At 41.4% G+C, this 25,743-nt stretch overlaps 1 protein-coding gene across 4 annotated transcripts in view; it reads right to left on the bottom strand.

Moving 5' to 3' along the window:
- Positions 1-25,743, bottom strand: part of LOC134634075 (zinc finger protein 729-like) — a 219,534-nt gene that overhangs the window by 12,764 nt on the left and 181,027 nt on the right. Inside the window, exons 1-2 of one of the 4 annotated variants that reach the window (XR_010094805.1) lie at positions 14,934-15,043; positions 11,558-11,663 (exon numbers count right to left, since the gene is read on the bottom strand). The exons of the other annotated variants lie outside the window; for them this stretch is intronic. The gene's annotated coding sequence lies outside the window, so the exon portion shown is untranslated. Of the gene's footprint in view, positions 1-11,557; positions 11,664-14,933; positions 15,044-25,743 lie in introns of those variants that run through there. 4 annotated transcript variants of the gene reach the window in all.

Genomic DNA, 25,743 nt, shown 5'->3' with positions numbered 1-25,743 from the left:
CTTTCACCAAAGCATATGTTTTATTCAAGCTGTCCCACAGTTTCCCTTTAAGTTTGGTATTCAACTTATTATGGACACCGGTATTTTATCTTCTAAACACGATTCAGTTCATTTTAATCCTTTAGCTTAAACATGAAAATAACAATTTCTGCCTCAGTTTTACCGTATCTAAATTATCAAACACCCCAAAAGTCATAAAATGATCATAAAGCCAAATTAAACCCAAAAGCCCCTTTTGACACCTCTTGTGTGTCACAAACTGAAAATACTTCACCAGCTCTTAGGAAATTAAAAGAAAAAGGTTAGTCCTATTATTTCTCTAAAAACCCTCAGCAATTGTCCTCTCAAGTACACTTCCTCCGGACCTCCAAACCTGTGTTCAGGAATAAAATCTGTTTAATCATCATGTTAAATCTAAAACTCCTGACTCCATTCAGAGCTGCCTAGAAACAAAACCTATTGTTAACTTCATTTTAAAACTCAATTATCCCACTTGTAACGCAATCTGTGTTATAACAAAACTTAAGACAGAACAGTTATCAGTCATGTTCTTCATACAAAATTTCCATATTTCCATATTTTGATTTCATTCAGACTTAACCAATATATACACACACACACATATACACACACATATATATACACATATATATATATATATATATATATATATATACATATATATATATATATATATATATATATATATATATATATATATATATACACACACACACACACATATATATAGTAAGGGTCCTAAGGCTAGACCCCCTATGCTAAGCGAGCCTACCGCAGACATGAGCGAGACAGATAAATATGAAGGCATGCCGGCTCGGACGTCGCCCGGATCAACAAGGTCCGCGTCAGGTGTTGAGGAACCAGGGCACTCTGACGACAAGTGGGCTACTGGAACAAGAAGGCATCGGTGGGCAAGAGACGAAAACAGGGCGTTGTTGGAATGCTACTACGCAAGTAACCCTGGTGGAAGGGGTTACATGAATAGGATGAGGGACCTATGGATTCTTCGATACCCAACATCCACAATGACGGCGAAACAACTAGTAGCTCAGTGTTCCAACATTCGAAAGAAGGGACTGCTCTCACAGCTAGAGATTGACGAGGTACAACATAAATGCTACGGCAAGGAGGAGTCAGGACGCCAGGTCAGGGGGGAGATATCATCACCCACACCCGAGATTGGGTACATAGCCCCAAGTGCGATAGGAGAAGGATCATTGAGTGCGAGAGGAACTGACCTGAAAGATAGGATCATGGCCAAGCTTGAAACCTGGATCCCCCGTAGCTGGTTACCAAGATTACGTGAAGTACCCTCAGAAGGTCTGCTAGATGATGTTAATGCAGCACTACGGATGATACCTACAACCACGATTACCGACACTAACAAGCTGATCTACAATACGGCAGCAGTGATCAGTGAGATGCTTGGCTACAAGTTGAACAGCCACAAGGGGCAGTACCCTCCATGGAGAAGGAGGCTAGAGGGCAAGATCAAAGTAGCACGGAGGGAGGTTAGCCAACTAACGGAGTTGCAGAAAAGCGCGACAAAGAAGGTGCATAAGAAATACAGCAAGCTGTCCATACCTGAGGCCTTGGAAACTGCCAAGCAAAGACTCACAGCCTTGGCCAGCCGCTTAAGGAGGTACACCAGAGAGATAGAAGGCAGGAGAATAAACCAGCTGTTCTCAACCGAACCAGCAAAGATGTACTCTCAGTGGCAAGGGAACAATAAGAGAACAGCACCACCAAGGCTGGAGACGGAGCAATACTGGAAGAGCATATGGGAGAAGGACGCAACCCATAACGGCAATGCTCAGTGGCTAGTGGATCTGAGGGCAGACCATAGCGAAGTCCCTGAACAGGGTCCAGTAACCATCACAGTGGCAGGCATCCAAGAAAGGGTCTCCAGTAGGGATGGGTACCGGTGTCCGGTGCCATGATGGCACCGGTTCTGACATAAACGGTAGTAACCAGACCGAAAAGCAGCGCACATTTCGGTGCTTTTTTTTTTTCCTGAGCCAATTCTAGCCAATCATTTTACGTTTCCCAGGATAGTAGGCGGACCCAGGTACGTACGTTCTTTTAGAGCAGAGCTACAGATTAAAAATGCCCAAGGCGAAGCGGTCAAAAGTCTGGCTGTACTTCACAGCAAAAGATGCAAACTCAGCAGCCTGCAACAAGTGCTTTAAGGTGATACTGTGCAAAGGAGGTAACACCTCGAATCTGATGAAACACCTGGCGACGCATAGCGTTTTTTTTAAAGCCGAGAAATGCACCGTGTTTGATAGCTTGCTGCGAGACCTCACACCGAGCACATCTACTGCGGGTGTGGTGCCTGTTATCGGACCCGGAGTTAGCGGCATCCCCCAAAAACTTGAAGAGTAGAGTCCTAGCCCCTAGCCCTGCCAGTGTAGCAGAAATGATGACGGATGATGATGGCAGCAGCAGCCGTTCTTCTCTGCGTGAGTAGCTTAATGTTGTTCGTGTGTAATTTATGTTGAGTATGCTAACCACGTTATTAAATTAATGCACGTAAGGTGAACTAGCAAACACCGTCGTAGTTACATGCGGCTGTCTTCTTGTTTGAGGGCAGATACTCCCTTCACCCTGGCCAAAAAGGCTAAAATGACCAAAAGAAAAAGTGGAAAACAGTTAAACATGAGAGGTTTTTGGACAAAGTTTGTGTTTTTTTCCATTGTTTAAGCACTGCTTCCAGCCAAGAGTGATACCATATATGCCCTATAGCTGCAGAAAAGGCTAACATTGTTATCTTTTTACAAAAAACAGCTGAACATGAGAGGTTTTTGGACCAATTTTGTGTTCTCCATTCTTTAAGCACCGGTTTGAGCACCGTTTAAGCACCGGCACCGTTTCAAAACTACCGGTTTGGCACCAGTATCGGATAAAACCTAAACGATACCCATCCCTAGTCTCCAGTATGAAGAGTTGGACAGCACCAGGGCCCGACATGGTTCACGCCTACTGGCTGAAGAAGCTGACTGCACTCCATGAGCGTCTGGCAGCACAAATGAACCAGCTGCTAGTTAACGAGAGACACCCGGAATGGCTAACCGAAGGTCGGACGGTCCTGATCCCCAAGGACCCCAAGAAGGGACCAGTCCCATCCAACTACCGACCAATAACCTGCCTCAGTACTACATGGAAGCTCCTGTCAGGCATCATATCGGCTAAGATGAACAGGCACATGGGTCAAAACATGGGCAAGAATACCAGAGGCGCAAAACACCAGCTACTGGTAGACAGAACAGTCAGCCGAGACTGCAAGACCAGACTGACCAACCTGTGCACAGCCTGGATTGATTACAAGAAGGCCTATGACTCAATGCCCCACAGCTGGATACTGGAATGCCTAGAATTGTACAAGATCAACAGGACCCTAAGAGCCTTCATCAGGAACTCAATGGGGATGTGGCGTACAACACTAGAGGCCAACTTCAAGCCCATAGCACAAGTCACCATCAAGTGCGGGATCTACCAAGGAGATGCTCTGTCCCCACTGCTGTTCTGCATAGGCCTGAACCCCCTCAGTGAGATCATTAACAAGACTGGCTACGGATACCGACTACGAAATGGAGCGGTTGTCAGCCACCTCCTGTACATGGATGACATCAAGCTGTATGCCAAGAGTGAACGAGACATCGATTCACTAATCCACACCACCAGGCTATACAGTAATGACATTGGAATGTCATTCGGACTGGAGAAGTGTAGTCGGATGGTAACAAAGAGAGGGAAGGTAATCAGAACTGAGGGGATCGAGCTACCAGAAGGCAACATTGCAGACATAGAGGACAGTTACAAGTACCTGGGGATCCCACAGGCGAATGGGAACCATGAAGAGGCCGCTAGGAAAGCTGCAACCACCAAGTACCTGCAGAGGGTCAGGCAAGTCCTGAGGAGTCAGCTGAACGGTAAGAACAAGATCCGGGCCATCAACACCTACGCCCTGCCCGTGATCAGGTACCCTGCTGGGGTAATAGGCTGGCCAAAGGAGGAAATAGAAGCTTCTGACATAAAGACAAGAAAGCTCCTTACCATGCATGGAGGGTTTCACCCCAAGTCCAGCACCCTGAGGCTGTACGCTAAGCGGAAGGAAGGAGGCCGGGGACTGGTGAGTGTCAGCACCACAGTCCAGGATGAGACAAGAAACATCCACGAATACATCACGAAGATGGCCCCAACTGACAGCGTGCTCAGTGAATACCTCAGGCAGCAGAAACCCAAGAAATAGGAGGAAGGCGAGGAACCATCATGGAAGGACAGGCCCCTGCACGGTATGTACCACCGGCAGATAGAGGAGGTGGCTGATATCCAGAAATCCTACCAGTGGCTGGACAAAGCTGGACTGAAAGACAGCACGGAGGCACTAATCATGGCAGCACAGGAACAAGCACTGAGCACAAGATCCATAGAGGCTGGGGTCTATCACACCAGGCAAGACCCCAGGTGCAGGCTGTGTAAAGATGCCCCTGAGACAATCCAGCACATAACAGCAGGGTGCAAGATGTTAGCAGGCAGGGCATACATGGAGCGCCATAACCAAGTGGCCGGCATAGTGTGCAGGAACATCTGTGCCGAGTATAACCTGGAAGTCCCGAGGTCAAAATGGGAGATGCCCCCAAGGGTGATGGAGAATGACCGAGCTAAGATCCTGTGGGACTTCCAGATACAGACGGACAAAATGGTGGTGGCTAACCAACCAGACATAGTGGTGGAAGACGGCCGTAGTGATCGATGTAGCGGTTCCGAATGACAGCAATATCAGAAAGAAGGAACACAAGAAGCTGGAGAAATACCAAGGGCTCAGAGAAGAGCTCGAGAGGATGTGGAGGGTGAAGGTAACGGTGGTCCCCATGGTAATCGGAGCACTAGGTGCAGTGACTCCCAAGATAGGCGAGTGGCTCCAGCAGATCCTGGGAACAACATCGGAGATCTCTGTCCAGAAGAGCGCAGTCCTGGGAACAGCTAAGATACTGCGCAGGACCCTCAAGCTCCAAGGCCTCTGGTAGAGAACCCGAGCTTGAAGGATAAACCGCCCGCAGGGGCGAGATGGGTGTGTGCGTGTGTCATATATATATATATATATATATATATATATATATATATATCTATCTATCTATCTACACACACACACATCTATCTATCTACACACACACACATCTATCTATCTACACATCTATCTAATATATATATATATATATATATATATATATATATATATATATATATATATATATATATATATATATATATATATATATACACACACATACATACTACCTTCCCTCTCTTTGTTACCATCCGACTACACTTCTCCAGCCCGAACGACATTCCAATGTCATTGCTGTATATCCTGGTAGTGTGGATCAGTGAATCGATGTCTCGTTCACTCTTGGCATACAGCTTGATGTCATCGATGTACAGGAGGTGGCTGACAACTGTTCCGTTCCGCAGTCGGTATCCGTAGCCAGTCTTGTTAATGATCTCACTGAGGGGGTTCAGGCCTATGCAGAACAGCAGTGGGGACAGAGCATCTCCTTGGTAGATCCCGCACTTGATGGTGACTTGTGCTATGGGCTTGAAGTTGGCCTCTAGTGTTGTACGCCACATCCCCATTGAGTTCCTGATGAAGGCTCTTAGGGTCCTGTTGATCTTGTACAATTCTAGGCATTCCAGTATCCAGCTATGGGGCATTAAGTCATAGGCCTTCTTGTAATCAATCCAGGCAGTGCACAGGTTGGTCAGTCTGGTCTTGCAGTCTCGGCTGACTGTTCTGTCTACCAGTAGCTGGTGTTTTGCGCCTCTGGTATTCTTGCTCATGTATTGACCCATGTGCCTGTTCATCTTAGCCGATATGATGCCTGACAGGAGCTTCCATGTAGTACTGAGGCAGGTTATTGGTCGGTAGTTGGATGGGACTGGTCCCTTCTTGGGGTCCTTGGGGATCAGGACCGTGCGACCTTCGGTTAGCCATTCCGGGTATCTCTCATTAACTAGCAGCTGGTTCATTTGTGCTGCCAGACGCTTGTGGAGTGCAGTCAGCTTCTTCAGCCAGTAGGCGTGAACCATATCGGGCCCTGGTGCTGTCCAATTCTTCATACTGGAGACCCTTTCTTGGATATCTGCCACTGTGATGGTTACTGGACCCTGTTCAGGGACTTCGCTATGGTCTGCCCTCAGATCCACTAGCCACTGAGCATTGCCATTATGGGTTGCGTCCTTCTCCCATATGCTCTTCCAGTATTGCTCCGTCTCCAGCCTTGGTGGTGCTGTTCTTTTATTGTTCCCTTGCCACTGAGCGTACACCTTTGCTGGTTCTGTTGAGAACAGCTGGTTTATTCTCCTGCCTTCTATCTCTCTGGTGTACCTCCTCAAGAGGCTGGCCAAGGCTGTGAGTCTTTGCTTGGCAGTTTCCAAGGCCTGTGAAGCCATTTTTATGCAACGCAATGATGGCTGCACGTGTTTCTTGCAGGTCACCATGGTTAACAATGGAAGAACAACGATTTCAAGCACCACCCTCCTTTTAACATGTCAGGTCTTCCATTCTAACCCAATCAGCCTGACATAGGCTGTATCCCAATTCAGGTTCTGCAGCCTTAAAGGCCGCATTTTAGGGCCAATTACGTCACAGCGACAGCGAAGCTGTCCCAATTCAAAGGCTGCTCAAAATACAGCCTCAAATGCGTCCTTCATTTCCCTGAATTTTAAGGATGTGGCGGTGTAGACTTCATGGCCCAACATATCCCAGACTTCATAGCGCGGCGGTGGATGTGGATAATTTTGCCAAAAAAAAAAAAAACGGCGGAAGAGTAAACTTTTAAAAGTAAGTACTGAATAATATGTCACTTATTTATGTGCAAATGTTGAATAATGAAGAACATTAACCCTCTGGGGTCGCCGGACGCGCCGGTGCGTCAAAATCACATGACCAATTTAAGACGACACAGCTACAAGAAGCAGCGATTCAGAGTCTCCATTTCAACTTGGGTCGAAAGTGCGGACTTCAAACTACATACCAGTTTTTGAATTGTATTGATGGGCCACGTAAAACCAGAGTTATGATAAAAATTACACGCGATGTTTTTTTCTGAACAAAACAGCGGTGTTTACAGCGGGAAAAACGGGAAAAACGGCGTTTTCCACAGACAGCGCTAGCAAACACTCTCCCTTTGCGAGTGAAAAAAGAAAAAACACCCCTTCCCAATAGAGATTGAAAATGTGACGTCATTGAGGGGTAAAACCACAAAGGATTGTGGGTATCCGTGGCAAGAGGTACTAGCGCAAGCAGGCTTTCAATTGAAATCAGTTACACAGCGATAAAAAGAAACAAAAAATGCCAAGAAGCTGTTGTATTATTAACTGCACAAGCTGGGCGAACGACAGCCGCGTGAAGCCGACGGGTAAAGCGAATGGTTTTTATCAGATTCCGGCGTGAAAGAGAAATTGTCCAAGCCATGTCTCCGAAGTCACGAAGAGGACGGATGGCCTGCACAGTAAATATTCAGCTTTGAATAAATAGTGAATTGTCCTGACACAATATTGCGTTTCGCTTCTGTTATTACCATGGTACCTTGACAAAAACATATACTTTTATTCACAGGATAAAACAGTTTTTTTGTATCACTAATTGCCCAGTGCGATTACAGCATACAATATTATTGTCACTGCTAAATTTCTGTAATGCGTACCAGAAATCATTTCCACTACTAATTAATTACCGTTGAGCTCAAAGGTCCTATTAATAAACGGTTAACGAATGTGTATTTATGAAGACGATTTGTGAGGTAAACTTACCTTTGTTTGTACGATGGTCTTTCGTTCTACACGGTGCATTTCAAGGTCCTGTACCCATCCGTCGGTAAACTGTACCTGGGCTTGTTGCAGTGACCTGAAGTTACTAAACTTCATGAGTGTATGCACTCACTCCAAGAACCGTATAATTATAAATCTGAGCGTGGTGAAAGTTAGGCGGCACGCTGACGTCTTTTGTCCACTCTGTGTGCTCGTAAGGGTCTAACCCTTTCACTCCTTTGATTTTTTCCTCGTACCTTTTCTTTGCCTTTTCGTCGAGTACGGACAGGCATTGTTCTCCTTCGTTTTGTACATTCCTTTTTTGGGGGGCAAAGAAAAAGCAAGAAGGTATTGAAACCAGCGAATGAACGTTTTGCGGTGCTGCAAATGCTTGCATTTGATGCGGTACTTTGATTGTTTTGCCACGGGTTCCCGGCATGGAATGCGCGAAAATCACGTGGTCTGTCAATCTCTATTGGTGTTAGAGTTTACCATGTCAGCCAATCAAAAAAATGATATGGCAACATGTGACACTTGGTTGTTTAGGGAAAAGGGGAAGTTTTTACGAGTGACACCCGCGACGGAAAGCGGGCGAGCGAAAGAAAGAGAGAGAGCGAGTTTTCATATCTGAGACGTTAGTGACGTTTAGCATGTTTGGAGGCTATAGTTAGTTTGTTGTGTAGTTATTGTTTTGTATTGTGTGTCAGTTAGACTGCTGAATTTCACATTTTCTCCAAAAAAAAAAAACTGTCAAAGGCAGATTCCAGTGTAAACGCTGTCTCCACATGTAAAACTGGACTGATACACCTCCTGTGGTCAGACATGTAGGGTTTAGGCCTTTGGTGTTCTCCTCTGTCTTATACTGAACACAAACTACATTTTTTGGACTGGCACAAATAATTTGTTTGCCTTCTTATTTGATGCAGCACACCTGATTGTTCTGTAAATAGATTTCAGTGGTTATATAAGAAACGCCTGAGGTCTAGGCTGCATTTTTAGGTAAATAGTACCATATAATTTTGTTGTTTGCAAAACTTGTGCATAATTTTTAGAAATATACAATTTCTATTTGCATGACATGCAAAACATGTTTGTGGGTTTTACAATAAAAAATATAACTTTTTTCTACTCGGATTTTGAATTGTTTGTCTGAATTTAGATCAACTGTGCTAATATAGTATACCAAAATGAAAAAATAACTCAAATTTCAGATATTTGAAGTTGTGATGAAAATAATGATACCAAACAAGGCAAGAAAAACATATTTTAAAGGTGAAATATAGAGGTAAATTCAAAAGTAGTCAAAAACGGCCAATTATACCCTGGACCCCAGAGGGTTAAAACATTACTGTTGGCCACATGTCGGCAGAGTTATGTGACATTAATGATGTTTGTACTTTCAGCGTTAACTTTGTTTTAAAGCCTTTACTTTAAAATATACACTGTTCAATAGTCGACCTTAATCTTACAGAGAATGTGATGATTTTATGCGTAATTAAAATCAGTCATATATCCACAAACACAACAAGCTGAAAGTCAGTGATGCTGCTCGGTTTGCAGTCCTGAATATCACGGCACAAGCAGGATTCACTGCACTGTTAATGTTAGCTATGTTATATTGCTGCCTCTGTTCGGTGGTGTCGAGCCAAACGGACTTTAACGTGTGTTTGAACAAGCTGACGGTTCACTCGTTAAGCTGAAAGAAAGATGCTTTAATCACAGGAGTCACACATGTGTCCACTGTACCATCTGGGAACTCTTCTTGTTTAGCACTCGTAATAACACAAACACTAAATCCTCCTTCTCTTGTGCTGTTTTGTATCAGTGTATACACCTGAGACTGTCACCTGTCTGTCTGTCCTGCACTCTCTCTCTTTTTCTTTCTCTCTGATTGTGTAATAAAAGTATGAACATGTATTTATAAGTTACACTTGTGTTTGAATCCTGCAGCTTATCACACATTTGATTTCCATGTGTGACAACTGCAAGTGTCCAGAGTGAGGACAGACTGAGGGACCCACTGCTGCACATCATGTGTGAGGCTTTGCACCCCTGATGATCCACCAGGACAAACTCAGCAGTGTGTGAGGAAGAGGAGGAGGAAGAGCCAGCAGCAGCTGACAGATGGAGAGAATAGACAGACTGTTCCCTGTTTGTGAAGGACTGCTAGGAAAGTTTAAAATAACTAATTGTCTGTCCTGAATCAGTCTTATTAGGTAATGTTCAAATAATGTTATCATTCCAGTGTTTTCAGTGTGGGAGAAAGTACTCAGGGCTTTCAAGTTACACACTATGAAAGGCAGCAACAAGTTTAATATTCAGAAACCTAAAGTATGTATCAGCAGCAGAATGGAGCTAAAAATAAATGTTTGTTTCAGTTCTATGAAGCCTTGAGTATTTTGGATTAGTAGTACTGCTGTGTTTGTTGCATCATATTGCTGTAATTGTTTATATGCTTTAGATATTCTGAGGTAAGTTGATCTATAGTGTTACATCATATTCTATAAGGATGTTATGTGTTTGTATACTTTCTGCCCAGTTTGACCCATTTAGCAGAAGTCAGCCTGTTTAAGGCTCTGATATCTATTCTGTATGACTTAAAGCTGTTATGACATGGTATGATTTTCTCACCCAACTGTCTCTTATATATAATACATCTATAGATACACTGTCAAAGATACTTGTCTTTGAGTGAAGTGATTAATATAATAACTATAATATTGGCCATATTATAGTTACATTACCAAAGTGAGATGACTTTAGTCTCATGAACAACATTAGCTAATTGTTATTTACTAGCTAATCTTAAATGACTGTTCAGTACAGAAATGAAGGCCAACAATCATCTTTTACAGTCCTGTGGTCTCAGCCTCAGATACTTACTAAATCACACAGAGCTCATGTAGAAACAAATGAACAAAATATGTTCTCCTTCATTTCTGTCAAACAAAGCTGTATGAAACGTTTCCAGCTGTTAGTATCATGGTTGCTAGGCAACCTGGGCAGAGCGACGGAGGCTAGACCGTCCCATTTCACAAGCCTACAAGCCTCGCACTAGGCCCTTGAGGACCGTTGAGGCTGCGTACTTTAAAGCTGCAGAACCTGAATTGGGATACAGCCATGATGATCTCCAGCCTTGTGCTCGTCAACATTCTCACCTGAGTTAAGAAGACGATTACTGAAATGGTCTCAGCACATCCTTTAATGACAGCAATGAAATGCAGTGGTAAGGGTTTTTGGGATTAAGTTCATTTTCATGGCAAAGAAGGACGATGCAATTCATCTGATCACTCTTCATAACATTCTGGAGTGTATGCAAAATGCTATTAGAAAAACTTAAGCAGCAACTTTTCCAATTTCCAGTATTTATGCAATTCTAAAAAAACTTTTGGACACGACTGTATAACCTCTTTTTAAGTTTTGTGGATATTATACATGGTTATGCTCAGGATATGTCGGCCAATTTCCACTGGAAATGCCTTTTGGATAAACTGTCAGCAAGGAATTTGCATTTGCACTGTTAAATTTTTATATAACTTTAATGCACATAAAAACAGCTGCTTGTTTAAGTGAAAATACATTGATGGGTTTTTTAATAAAGTTGTGGAGTTGTAAAGTATTTTGTCTAGTGTCAATTATATCGTCAGTTATATTGTTATCGCAAATTTTCAAATGTATATCGTGATAAATATTTTTGGTCATATCGCCCTGCTCTGTCTGTCACCTTCTGTGTTGAGCTCATTGTTTTCTCTGTAGTGGCTGAGCTGAGTCCAAGTAGCTGAAAATGTTCCTCTGCTGCTCCGTCAGACTCTTCTCCTCCTGCTGATCAGCTGGGACACAAAACAGATCTTTGTTAGGCTCCACACTGCACTGAAGAGTCAAAGTGTCTCATATGTTCATCTGACAAGTAAAAGAACACATTTTTGCTTCCCGAGGTGGGCAACTTATTGGAAACAAACACAAAAGGTTTGAGCCCTGATACCTGGCATTGCTGGCATTGAAAGACGCAATGCCAGCAATGAGGATTGTCAAGACTAAAACCAATCATTAAGCAAAGACAACAGGGATCATTTGTTTCTGTTTATTTAGCATTCACAACATTTGTAGTTGCCTTCTGTACAGGGGAAGTCCACGCACACTGTGTGGTACCGCCATCCGCAGAAGGTGCATTCAATCTCTGTAAGAAAAACTAGATTGTCTGAGACTGAAATGATATTAACAAAAGGAGTGGTGATTTGTAAAACTTCAAGTGTATGATAAGGTGAAAACAAATACACAATTGCATGTCATGTAGTTGAAGGTTTTTTTTCTTCTTTTGGAAGACCGGAAAACACTGAAAGTTACAAATGTATTGTGCTTGAAACAAATTCAGAATAGGTGATAAAGCCAGCTGCACATGTGTGTCACAAGTAAATCTGGCTGTATAATAAACAGAAACAAGTGATCCCTGCTGTCTTTGCTTAATGATTGGTTTGAGTCTTGACAATCCACACTGCATCTTTCAATATGTTTGTGGGTGGATTTGAATGCACCAGTGTAAGTGCAGCCACTCAGACTCTACTCAGTGTGGTCATAGAAACAGGTGCAGATGTGTCACGAGTTAATCTAGTAGTAGGCTATGGCACTTGGCCACAGGTGGCAGTAGTGGACTGACCTCCATTTGAGACTGCTCCAGCTGCTCTGTGACAGTCAGTAGATCTGCTACAAATTGCAGATCATATGCAAGTTTTGGAAATTACATTATAAATATTCCTAACTTAGTCATGGCAGCCATGTTGATGTATTACCTATATTGGCTGAAAATGTTCATTTCCAGAGAAAAGACACAGGCAGACTATGCTTACAGGATGTGATGTTACATGTTATTATGTGATGTTATTGAAAATATCATGAATAACGGGAGTGGTGATTCCTATAACTTTTTGTATATAATTTGGCATTTCTTACTGATGTAGGCCAAAAATAAATACATAATAAAATTTAATTTATTTTAAAGGTTAATTTGCAAGACACAAAATCAGAGAAAATAGAAAGTTCCACATGTATTGTGGAACACACACACACACACACACAAAACATATTAAGGATTGTACATTAACATAAAACTGTTGTTTCACCAGAGAAACACATGAAGAGAGAGAGAGAGAGAGAGAGAGAGAGAGAGAGAGAGAGAGAGAGAGAGAGAGAGAGAGAGAGATGACAAACAGGCATCATAATTCGTCATACAATGAGAACAGGACAAATTAACAATGACTAATTAATATTAAAATCTGTAACATAATGTATTGTTTGGAGTTTAGTCTGATTGTTTCAGGATGACCTGCCATTATCCAATGACACATCTGCTTACCTGTATCTTTTGCTCGTTACTCCTCCTCTTCTTTTCTATTTTTTCTAAACTGAGCACCTGATGGCTTTGAACTTTTCTTGTCCATCTTCCATTGGTTTTAATTTTGCACTCCAGTATGAACACAAATCCCCCAAATCGAGTATCACCACAACTTAACCTATTAGACCTACACCTTAGTTCACAGATTCACTTTGTCTAAGGTTTATTTCTGGGATTTCACACAACCCAATATTCAGATCGTGAATACATAACGGGCTTGGATTTACAACATTATGAATGAAATGTGCTCTATGTGGAAGCAGCATGTCCCCCTCCCCTTTCCAGGGGTTGTGTGTGAGACTTTAAATCATCAAACTGTAAATTACAAATTGTAAATTGTTATTGATCCCTTTACCCCTGGTCCTAAAATGAATATTTATTTTCTTACTCTTCTTATATTTATTGTTTGTTTACTTGCACTGCTGTAACTGGAGCCTCGTCGTGTCGTCTCTCTATATACTGGACTGTATGTAGCGGAGATGACAATAAAGTTTACTTTGACTTCAGCAGCGAGCAGGCGCACCGAGGGCTCTCGTGCTCACTTTTCGCATATATAATTTAGAAAAAACATCGGTGCAAATTATAAGTCTGTATCATAATATCTGGTGTTTCGTGTTTGTTGTTTTGTTTTTATTTTGTTTTATTTTGCGAGTTGATTATTAGATGCCGCTCCAGCCAGCCAGAGAATCCCCCGCCGCCCCGCCCTCTCCTTCCTGTGCCGAAAGTAGCAGCATGCGCACCTCGCAAACGGAGGGCGCCCTTACTCCCAGCAAATGGGCGATAGAAAAACGGACGGTGCCTACGACATTCCCAATATGCGCTGGCATGACGTCAGGGCAGCATGAGTACGATCATTTTTATTTTAATTTTTTGTTGCCGATGCCCGTGATGCCGCCCCGGGCAACCGCCCGTGTCGCCCGTATCAAAAACCGCTACTGTGTGTGTCACAAGTTAATCTGGCTGTAGGCTATGGTACTTGGCCAGAGGTGGCTGAAATCGGAGTAATAACACGTACGAGGGGAACGATGACGAAGACAAGATTCTCCCGATCGTTTAATCTTGCTGACCTGTGAACAGCATCGGCATGAGAATATCACCAGGTAAACCCGCGACATTTTTAACAGCAGTCCACATGTATATATATATATATATATATATATATATATATATATATATATATATATATACATATATATATATACACACACACGCGCGCACACACACACACACACACACACACACAGAGCCCTTTTGAATGTTTGCAAGTATGTGTATGTGGTGTTAAATAGGCCTATACTACTGCGCTTTGATGTCGCTCGTAAGGGTGAAACTCATTGTGAAACGTTTGAGAACCACTGCTACAGAACAATGGAGATTTCCGTTATATGGTAACGCCTGCAACTCACGTGGCAATACTGATGCTTGAGAGCGCGCGTGTGATGCAAGTATGTGTAGAGTGTTGAGCGCGTGATCAGTGGTGAGAAAAACAACTCACAAAACTTGACCTTTCTATACTCGTGGCTCACTTGCACTTCTAATCTATTCGTTTGCACACTTACACACACACAGCTGTGGTTTCCTGTTTTGCTACACTCTGGAGAGCCTCGCCTTTAACGGTCTTCTCTCACAGAGAGCAACAGAAAACTTCATTCAGAAAACTTCGAAAAACTCGAGATTGACTGAACTCAGTTCAAAGTTACTTGGCACTTACCTTTAGATGTGAGAGGTAGTGATGGTCCGCTTGAAGCTGATGCTCTGGTGCGTGTGTCAAAAAGATCAACACGCTGCTTCAGAAGCACTGTGTCGAGGCTTGATTCGTTTGGCCAGAGTCACATGATTAGTGACGTCTGAAGCTTCATTTAGAACGTACCTTTTTTTAAATTGAACTTTATTGAACACACAATGAGTATACAACATACAAACAGATGAAGTTTATAAAAGAACAGAACATGAACATACAAAACCAGGGGTAAAGAAAATTATCATATGAGTACGCGCAAAAAATACACATATATATATTGTTCTGAGAGGCTTTTTGTTGGTTGAGTCTGAAATTGATTGTATGTACAATTCCATATCCTTATAAAAACGCAGACATATGGTGTTTTATTAATAAACTTACATTTATGGATAAAAAATTTAGCAAAAAGTATTAACAAATTTATTATAAAAAACCATTTATCATTCTTCCTGGAGAACTTAAAGAAACGAATAAAACATTTTCCCATAATAAAGAAAACTCCTTTAAAATATTTACAATAACAAAACTGCTAAATTCCTTCCAGAATCTCTGTGTAGAGGAACAGTACCAAAAAAGATGTGCCACAGTTTCTGGATGATCCCCACAGAAAGTTCAATTAGCATTTATGTCTCTTTTAAATTTTACCATATAGTGACTGGCTGGGTAACATTTATGAAGAATTTTATATGAGATTTCCTTCACCTTGTTTACAATTATATATTTATGGGATCATCCAGACTGTCTTCCAGTTGATATCTGGAACATGTCGGTTCCAGTAAGATATTATATATATGGGAGAGACACGATATCTTCTTGGAATAAACTACGTATTCTCTTATTGCTGTTACCAAGTTCCTGTGAAAAGCAGATTTTTCCCACTGCTGACTCAGCTGGATCAGGGAGAGTGACTGAGGTAGATATTGAACTGTCAGTGTTTTTATATAACATTAAAGTACCTGAGGGTTTCCCAAACACTGACTGGAAAATTATATAGTGTAAGGAATTCATTGTAAGTAAGTTGTACTCCCTCTTTATTAACCAGCTGAGCCACCAATAGGATCCCATTTTGGACCTAAGTTTCCAGGAAAAGTGTTTTATTTTTAAATAAAATATCTCTGTTGTTCCAGATGAGGTGGACGTCACAACAATGTGATTGGTCACTGGCAATGTTGAACCTGGAACAACATTTATTATGATGATGTGGGAACAACACCGACACCAAGATATCAGATCATTCCAGGATGAAGGTCAAAAGGAAAGTCCCTACGACGCTTCTGGTTATGTTTATATCTATATCGCCCCTCCTGACCCGGAGTGGTATAACGTTTTGTAGAAAAGTTTGATCGATTCGCTCTCTCTCTCTCTCTTTCTCTCTCTCTCTCTCTCTCTCTCTCTCTCTCACTCTTACAAAAATAATAAATTCTCTGGGGGTTTTTTTCTCATACGTTTATGGTACCCGACGGAGGAAGCATTGACCGGGATTGGACAGACGGTCGTCTGACTCCTTCCTGATGTGCGTAAAACAAGACCATTTTCTTTTAGGATTTCTGTCTATTTTCTTTTAATGGGAAAACCAGTGGTAAAAGTAGCTATAAAAATGAGGAAAAACTCTTTACGTTGGTATGAGTGGCTGCACAAAACCAAAATACCTCACCGGGGTGTTTTAATAAAATTATTTAGTTTTGAATTTAGTTCTGAGTTCTGAATATGTGTGTAACCCCTATAGACATGGTTACTAGTATTTTTTGTTTTTACCTTGTATTATTATTTCCGACACCCCTTGAACACACTTTGATTTTCCGTAGTTCAGTGAATGCAACAAAAGCATGCTGCTGCTAAAACCAGTCGGAGTACTTGAATTGTGTGTGAAATGGGGTGTCGTATTTTATTTTATTGTCTATTTGATTGGGCATCTTCACAAATGCGCAAAACTAATGCAGGATGCACTTTTCTTTTAGCCATGAATGTTGTTCAGTGCTTTTTCTGCACTTTGTCATTTCAGTTATGGGTTGATTCATGTAAATAAGTTATTTAAAACCAGTTACGTTACAAACATTTCATGATGTGATTACATATGCCTTAAAAAAAGGGGTATATAAATATATTTGATTGTAATGCTGTAAAGCAATACAAATTGAATTCATAGAAACAGAACAATGTAAAACAACAGTGTACTTGATTTTGAAAACTTTATGAGATCTCATTTTATTTAGAAAAACTGTTAAGAACTATTTTGTTTATTGCTCTGTACTGTATGTGCAGACTGTTTTTTTTGTGATCCTGGATCTGAAGTGGTTCTGGATATGGATGGCGAGCCAGACCCTGTGAAAACTCTTGGCGAATCCAAAAGCAGTGTGGCCAGGTGTTCTGGATGCAGGAGTAGAGCTACAGTCTGAATTACTTCGAATCGCAGGATTTCAGATAAGCAAGAGCAAAAACTGTTTACTTCATATGGATCATTTCTCTGAAAAACTATTGAACTCACAATATCCTGTTCATCAGGAGTCAGGTCTTATTTTATTTTATTTTGTTGTTATTTTCAAAAGAGCGCTCTTCTCTGTTGATCTTCGCTTAATTTTCTATGTGTTTACATTGGTTTATTGCACCATTGTAACATTGTAATAAATCTGCCGGCTGTTCAACACTCAATTCTCTCAAATTTATTTTGCTCCTCTCGAATCTAGTCTGTAAGCCTAACCTTACTATACTAAGCAGGTGTTACATGTGCGCGGTGCTTTTTTTTTTTATCACTAAGGGTTATTTTACACGTACAAGAAGTTGAGGCCTGCATGAAATTCTTTGCTAGGTTACAAGCATTAAGAAATACTAATATCAATTAGAGGGGTTGTTGACGCCTTCTCGACCCGCGGTGTGTGCAAAATAAGAAAATAGAATCCTTTTAAGGATTCTATTTTCTGTTAATGAGAAAACCCGTTGTAAAAGTAGCTCAAAAAATGAAGAAAAACTCTTTACTTTTGGTCTGATAAGGAGTGGCTGCACCAAACCAAAATACCTCATCGAGGTGTTTTAATAAAATTATTTGGGATAGAGTTCTGAATATGTGAATATATCTGAATATATTTTTTTCTATAAGGATGTTATGTGTTTGTATACTTTCTGCCCAGTTTGACCCATTTAGCAGAAGTCAGCCTGTTTAAAGCGCTGATATCTATTCTGTATGACTTAGAGCAGTTATGACATGGTATCATTTTCTCACCCAATAAAGGAATATTTAATATATCAGTCTACTCTTCATTCTATCAGAAACAGCTATCACACACATTTGCTTTTTACACATAATGTAAGCGTTGAGCCAAATGTAATAATGCCAACACATTAAACGAACAATATTTATCTCTTATATATGATACATCTATATATACACTGTCAAAGATACTTGTCTTTGAGTGAAGATTTAAGGTGATAGGAAATATAAATAACTGCATCTTGAATCTTTACTGAAGCTCGGTATTTGACACGGAGTTCAAACTCACTGCTGTAATAACTAATAATGATTAATATAATAACTATAATATTGGCCATATTATTTTTACATTACCAAAGTGAGATGACTTTAGTCTCATAAACAACATTAGCTAATTGTTATTTACTAGCTAATCTTAAAATGACTGTTCAGTACAGAAATGAAGCCCAACAATCATGTTTTACAGTCTTGTGGTCTCAGCCTCAGATACTTATTAAATCACACAGAGCTCATGTAGAAACAAATGAACAAAATATGTTCTCCTTCATTTCTGTCAAACAAAGCTGTATGAAATGTTTCCAGCTGTTAGTATCATGGTTGCTAGGCAACCTGGGCAGCGCGACGGAGGCTAGACCGTCCCATTTCACAAGCCTACAAGCCTCGCACTTTCGGCCTTAGCGGTCTTTGAGTATGCGGCCCTTGAGGATCATTAAGGCCGCGTACTTTAAAGCTGCAGACCCTGAATTGGGATACAGCCCTGGTCTGATTGGGGAGGGGACCAGAGAAAACTACAGAGTCCGACACTGTTTTGGCAAAATTACACACTGATTCAATATTGATTTTAGTGACCTCCGATTGGCGTAACCGGGTGTTGATTGATTGATTGATTGATTGATTGATACTTTATTTATATTTAATACTTTATTCATCCCAAGGGAAATTAGGTTAACCCTCTCAGGCTCAAATTAAGTTTTTGTTGCTAATGCACAACCAAGTCCTGCAGTAGTACTTCTGAGTAAAAAAAAAAAATGTATGTGGGGTAATCAGGTTGTTAGTTTTTAACTGTTCCAAATCGGCAACGCCTGCCTCGAGAGGGTTAAGGCTGCCAGCCTTGCCAGCGCCATCCTACCCTCCCAACCATATATACATTACACAAACATCACATGATTCCAGTCAGTATCAGCAGATTCTTGAGAACAATGTTCAAGAATCAGTGACAAAGTTGAAGTTGTGCCGGGGCTGATATTTCAACAAGACAACAATCCTAACAAGTGCTCAAAATCTAGTAAGGCATTCATGCAGAGAAACAAGTACAATGTTCTGGTATGGCCATGTCAGTCCCCAGACCTGAATATTATTGAAATTCTATGGTGTGACTTAAAGTGGGCTGCTCATGCTCAAAAACCACAAAAACTGGCTAAACTGGAGATGTTTTGGAGATGGTCCAAAATACCTTCAACCAGAATCCAGACTGTCATTGGAAGCGATAGGAAGCAATTAGAAGCTGTTATTTCTGCAAAAGGAGGATCTACTAAATATTGATGTAAATTTTCTCTTGGGGTGCCCAAATTTATGCAGCTGGCTAATTGAAGATTACGAAATGGTAATCTTAATGGTAATCTTAAACCTCTAGATTAAGGTCTGTTGTCAACTACTAAGTGAAGAAGCAGTTTTTGTGAAGACCATTCATTAAATGCTATTAAAGACAAAGTCACAGGGAGAAGTCCTTGTGAATGTGGCCACAAATTAATTTAATTTACAGGTGCTGCGCTGCAGTGGTTTGAATCATATCTCCAATTTGTGCGTGTAAATGCAGAGTCCTCTTCACACACTAAGGTCAATCCTGGTGTTCCACAGGGTTCAGTGCTAGGACCAATTCTGCTTACATTATACATGCTTCCCTTAGGCAGTATCATTAGAAGACATAGCATACATTTTCTATGCTATGCGGATGACACCCAGCTCTATCTGTCCATGAAGCCAGATAACACACACCAATTAGTTAAACTACAGGAATGTCTTAAAGACATAAAGACCTGGATGGCCACTAACTTTCTGCTTCTTAATTCAGATAAATCTTAGGTTATTTTACTCGGCCCTGAAAATCTTGTAATATTTTCTGATTCCTGAAATATGGTATCTAACCAGTTTCTTACTCTGGATGGCATTACCTCGGCCTCCAGTAACATTGTGAGGAACCTTGGAGTCATTTTTGACCAAGACATGTCCTTCAATGCACATATTAAATAAATATGTAGGACTGCTTTCTTCCATTTGCGCAACATCTCTAAAATTTGAAAAATCCTGTCTCAGAGCGATGCTGAAAAACTAGTTCACACATTTATTACTTCCATGCTGGACTACTGTAATTCATTATTATCAGGATGTTCTGAAAACTCCATGAAAAGCCTTCAGTTAATCCAAAATGCTGCAGCAAGAGCACTGACAGGGACTAGAAAGAGAGAACATATTTCTCCTGTATTGCCTTCCCTTCATTGTCTTCCTGTTAAATCCAGAATTGAATTCAAAATCCTGCTCGTCACATACAAGGTCTTAAATAAACAGACTGTGTTTTAGACTGTTCTTCCCATTCTATGCAAGGCCACCTGGGTTGGCTGGAAGACTGTTTACTTAGCCTGGCAGGGCGAAGGACTCAGCTGAACTCTGGACATACACACACACGCACACAGACATATACACATGCAGATATACACTCATCCCCCCTCCAAACGCTTTCGACGCTTATTCCCTTGCTGACGGTGAATCAAGGAGACCAGCGCATAGGCTGCAGGCCCGTATGTACTGTCTACATTGGCTGTCTCTCACCCTTTACCCATCCCTGTTGCTTGTCATGTGTTTCTTTGGTGTATTAAGAGTTTTTTCATGTGCTATGTGCAGAGGTGTTTTTTTCTGTTCTCAAACTGATCTTCCTATTGGAGCTCAGTCTGGGGGGGAGTTATTTTTTCTCCTTATCTTTCCTCATGTTGTGCTTTTTCCATGTTATACCTCTCTGACCTGTCTTCCCCATGTGATGTTTGTGTAATGTATGTATGGTCAGAAGGGTAAGACGGCGCTGGCACGGCTGGCAGCCTTAACCCAATTTCCCTCGGGATGAATAAAGCATGATCAATCAATCAATCAATCAAATAATAAGGCCCCATCATATCTTAATGGCCTTGTAGTACCATATCACCCTATTAGAGCACTTCGCTCTGGCACTGCAGGCTTACTTGTTCTTCCTAGAGTATTTAAAAGTAGTTCCTCTTCTGTGGAACTGTAACAGGGTGGCCCTTAGCGGCTGGAAACACAGTGAGATGGACCAAGGCAAGTGTAGTGGAACAAAAAGTATTTATTTGCTTTACAGTTCTCCTTACCACAATTAACTCGTCGAGCTTCTTCACAGCACAAATCCACCCTCTCTAATGACAACTGGTAGCCTTAAATATGTTCAGCTGTCACAGACTAACCCATTCTTCCTGTACAAAAGGCCCCGTGGTTACGGTTTTATTCTGTTCAGTTGTTAGTTCACCTGTAGTTTTTTAGAGTGGCCAGTAGGGGTCACCCCACCGCTTTGTATGAGAGAGACTATGGGCAGGGAGAAACGTGGGCAAGGCACCTGAGCTTTTCTGCTCCAGATTACCGGCAGAGAGTTGGTCATTCCGTGAGAAGTGTGCGTTAATGAGCAACGTAAGTTGAGGATGTGATAATAAGATGTGTTTGGGACTGTAACTGAGGTTAGGGGGGAAATGACTATGTTTCTGTCTGTGCCGCTAGTGGGTGCTATGCTAAGCTAAGCTAACTCTCCTGCCGTGTGGTTGGGTATAACTAGGGTTGCCAACCGTCCCTTAAAAAATGGAATCGTCCCGTATTTAGAAACAAAAGTACACGTCCCGTATTGAGCTAATAAGGGACGCACTTTGTCCCGTAATACAGTGAGAATCAAAAATAGTCTATAAATGTTAATGGAATTAACGCTTTGTTTGAAAACATAATTCTCAGCCCCTCTCCTCCTTTGTGACCAATGAGCTGACAGCACACTTATGACAATTCGAGTATGACATTTCAGATTACCGCTTATCTCATTGGTCGAGGAAAGGTCGCTTACGGAGAAAATACCGGAAGACAACAGATGACCACAACAAGAAGCATGGCCAACAGGGAAACAAACGCCGCCACTGCGGTGCAAGTCTCGGACGACAGTACACCTAAAGCTGGGCATACACTGTGCAATTTTTTCAGTCACGTTATTCAGCTCCTGCTCAAACTGCACGATTGACCCGCAGGGATTATAAGTTCGTAGGTCACGCAGGGTCTCACACTATACCGCCCGATGCTCTGATGCGACCTGAGTGCTCACACTGTGCCTCCATAGAATGAAGGTTATAACAGAAAATCTGTCGCTCGCTCTCCCTCTCTGTCTTTCACTCAAACAGACACGCACACCACTACCATCAACTTTGCTAAATTGCTAATGAAAAACATTGATCAGGCAGCTGTGATTGAGCAGCAATGTAAATCCAACTATTTTCACGGTTGTTGTGGTCGTGATAATTTTGTGATGCCACATCGAAAAGGCTCGGATGAGCTTTCCAAAGTTCTACAAGTTGTGCCTCCATCGCTTGTGTCCAGATCACACGCTGCACAGCCGTGCTGCTCCGTCTTTTTCACCGACGTTTACGTGTTTGCGCGTGAGCAGTGTGAGCGACTGCGGTGACACCCTCATGAGCGATTGATGATCGGGAGCTGGTCGTGAGGTGTTAATCGCTTCTCGTTACCCCACGTATACTACACGATGCACGATGAAGGCCAAAATCGGGCCGATCACCAAATCGGTCGCACGACTCAGAAATCGGCTCAAAATGGGCCAAAAATCGCACAGTGTAAGCCCAGCATTAGACCAGCAATGTTTGTTCCCCTCAGAGAAAGAAAAAAAAAGGCTGCAAAAGTACAGGGAGGAATGGGAAAAGGAAAACACCTGGCTGGAAAAAAGTGCACGACAACACCTATAAAGCGCACTGCACTGTGTGCCGGCACACTTTTTCCATAGGCATGGTTCTAATGGTGGGCAAATGAAGAACATGAGGGGTGTGAAAGCTCGGGGAACCCTTAACCAATTTTTTGTCCACCAGGCCACGGCAGAAGCAGATATGGTATGTAAACACTGGTTTGTTTTTTTTAAACCCTCTGGTTAAGGTTAATATGGGCATGTGCAGTGAATATCAGTGCTATGTGGCCAGAAGTGTGATAATATAATTTATTTTGTGTAATAAATAACTGCAAGGATAGATGATTACAACAAATAGATGACTAATACATAAAAGTAATACATAGATGAATAATGATGATGAGTTATGATGCGTAATCATGGGAACAAGTGGGTTTACAAACAGGAGCAGCTGATTAGCATTAGAAAAGCTGAAATAATGCCTCAACTGAAGCCAATTGCACTAAATGCACTAAATGTGCACTGTTACAAGAATGTTTTTCTTTCTATTGTTTTCTATTAATTTATATAATTTTAAGTTAAGCAGGACAGAGTTCTTTTAAAGAAAGATTTACTTATATTCTCAAAAGTTAAGCATGACAGGCTTCTGTTTAAGAAAGAGACCTGTTTTATTGTGTTAATGTTGTCATTTTGAGCTAAAAATAAATGGCTAAATGATCATTTGTTTCCCATGTGTTCACATCACAAAGAATATGCATCTGCTTAAATCAAATTCAAGTCAAATGGTTAAAAAAATAATTTCACACACAAAAAAAAAAGAGCTACAAAATTCACCACACTGGGAAGGGTGAAGACAACTGGGTTGCCCGGCCCTGGCCACGAGGTGTCCCTTATTTATTTTTCAGGGTGTTGGCAACCCTAGGTATAACTGTGTACTGGGTTAGCTCTCTAGGTGGGTGTATAAGTGAGTCGTGGGTAATATATGGCCTATGGTAAAGGGGATGTTAGTTTATTTCCCACCTGTGTTTATGTTGATGTACTCTGAAGATATTGTTGTGAACACTTTAGTAATGTAGTATTTTCTTTCTGTTCCTTTTACACACACACACACACACACACACACACACACACACACACACACACATGCCCACGCACCTAAACCTGTATGCAATACCTGCTCCTCTGACAATACCTGTTACCTTCAACTGTGTGAAGTCAATACAAGAGTCTGCACTATCCTCTGTGTCTTCATTGTCTCCCTTCTGAACATTCATCCGGGCCTTGAGCAGTGTTCTGGCCGACACTCCAGGGAGTGGTAGCTGCAAATCTGAACTAGCACCTTACAGTCCTCCCAGTCTAAGCTATCTACCAACACGTTCTCACTCCCAAAGCGTAACATTTTACGCTAGGTGACAAATCGTCAACATATTACGTTTTCGGGCACCCAACGCGTTCCTACGTGACGACATCGGAAAACTGAGGACACATGAGAACCGTTTGGACTCAATCTACACATCTTCGCTTTTTCCCTTAAAACCGCTTGGGAAAACACTATTTCATGTCATTAAAGTGCTGGTTAAGGTTAGTCTTTAAACTCAAAACACTAATACTTATTACAGTACAACAATGAAATAAACATAAACAGAAGATTGTGTGATCCACCAGTCTATATCTGCTGTGATTACAGCCCGGTACAGGTATAAATCCACAAAAGCGCCACGAGGTTTCCGTACAAACTAATGAATTAGCTCTAGCTGCTAATCGTTAGCGTCACGGCTAATTCACATCGCTATCAATAACTTATATACTAATGACACATAGTGGGGATTAACGGCCAACTTTCCCACATTCTCTGCAACCCCGTGGACTCATCTGTAGATACATTTTAAGTTATTTACCATCTTGTATCTGCTTACCTGCAAATAGATATATTGGCATAGCACAACGTTACACACGTTTGCAGTCTCACACAACTCTTATAGGCCACTGCCTTATGGTTAGTGGCTGGGCTTCTTTACTCCCGCTAGAGCTGCTCATTTTAGGGGATACTCCCTCTTGTGGTGTAACGGAGGAATAACTACCCTTCCTGCACTATGTCATTTTTGGAGACTGGGGCACACATTATTTTACAACAATCAAAGAAAATACATATTTGAACAATCAGACCATTTAACTAACTATAATATTGTAACTAAAGATTATGGGGGGTGTCCTGTTTTGTCCACAATGTCTTTCTTGTCCTTACACCTCTTTGATATATCTTGTGTGTCTATGACCGGGGAACACCACAAACGAGTACAGGAGACGTTTCAGTGCAACTGTAACATTCCTGACTGCCCGACAGACGGTAGCCTTGGAAACGTGCTCAGCGTCACCAATATTATACAGAAAGCTCCCGTTTGCAAAAAACAAAGTGCAATACAAATAATATCAAAGTCAAAGTCAAAGTCAAAGTCAACTTTATTTGTCAATTCTGCCATATGTACAGGACATACAGAGAATAGAAATTTCGTTACTCTCAAACCCTAGATGAACATTTAAATATAACAGAGTGATTAAAAATGCAAGTAAAATAATTAAAATAATTAAAAAAAGTAAAATTTGAATAAATACAGTACAATTTTACATAT

Source organism: Pelmatolapia mariae, linkage group LG9, assembly GCF_036321145.2.
Source record: "Pelmatolapia mariae isolate MD_Pm_ZW linkage group LG9, Pm_UMD_F_2, whole genome shotgun sequence".
In the NCBI taxonomy this organism is placed as follows: Eukaryota; Metazoa; Chordata; class Actinopteri; order Cichliformes; family Cichlidae; genus Pelmatolapia; species Pelmatolapia mariae.
The sequence above is the reverse complement of the archived record's forward strand: the minus strand, read 5'-3'. Positions and strand labels throughout refer to the sequence as shown.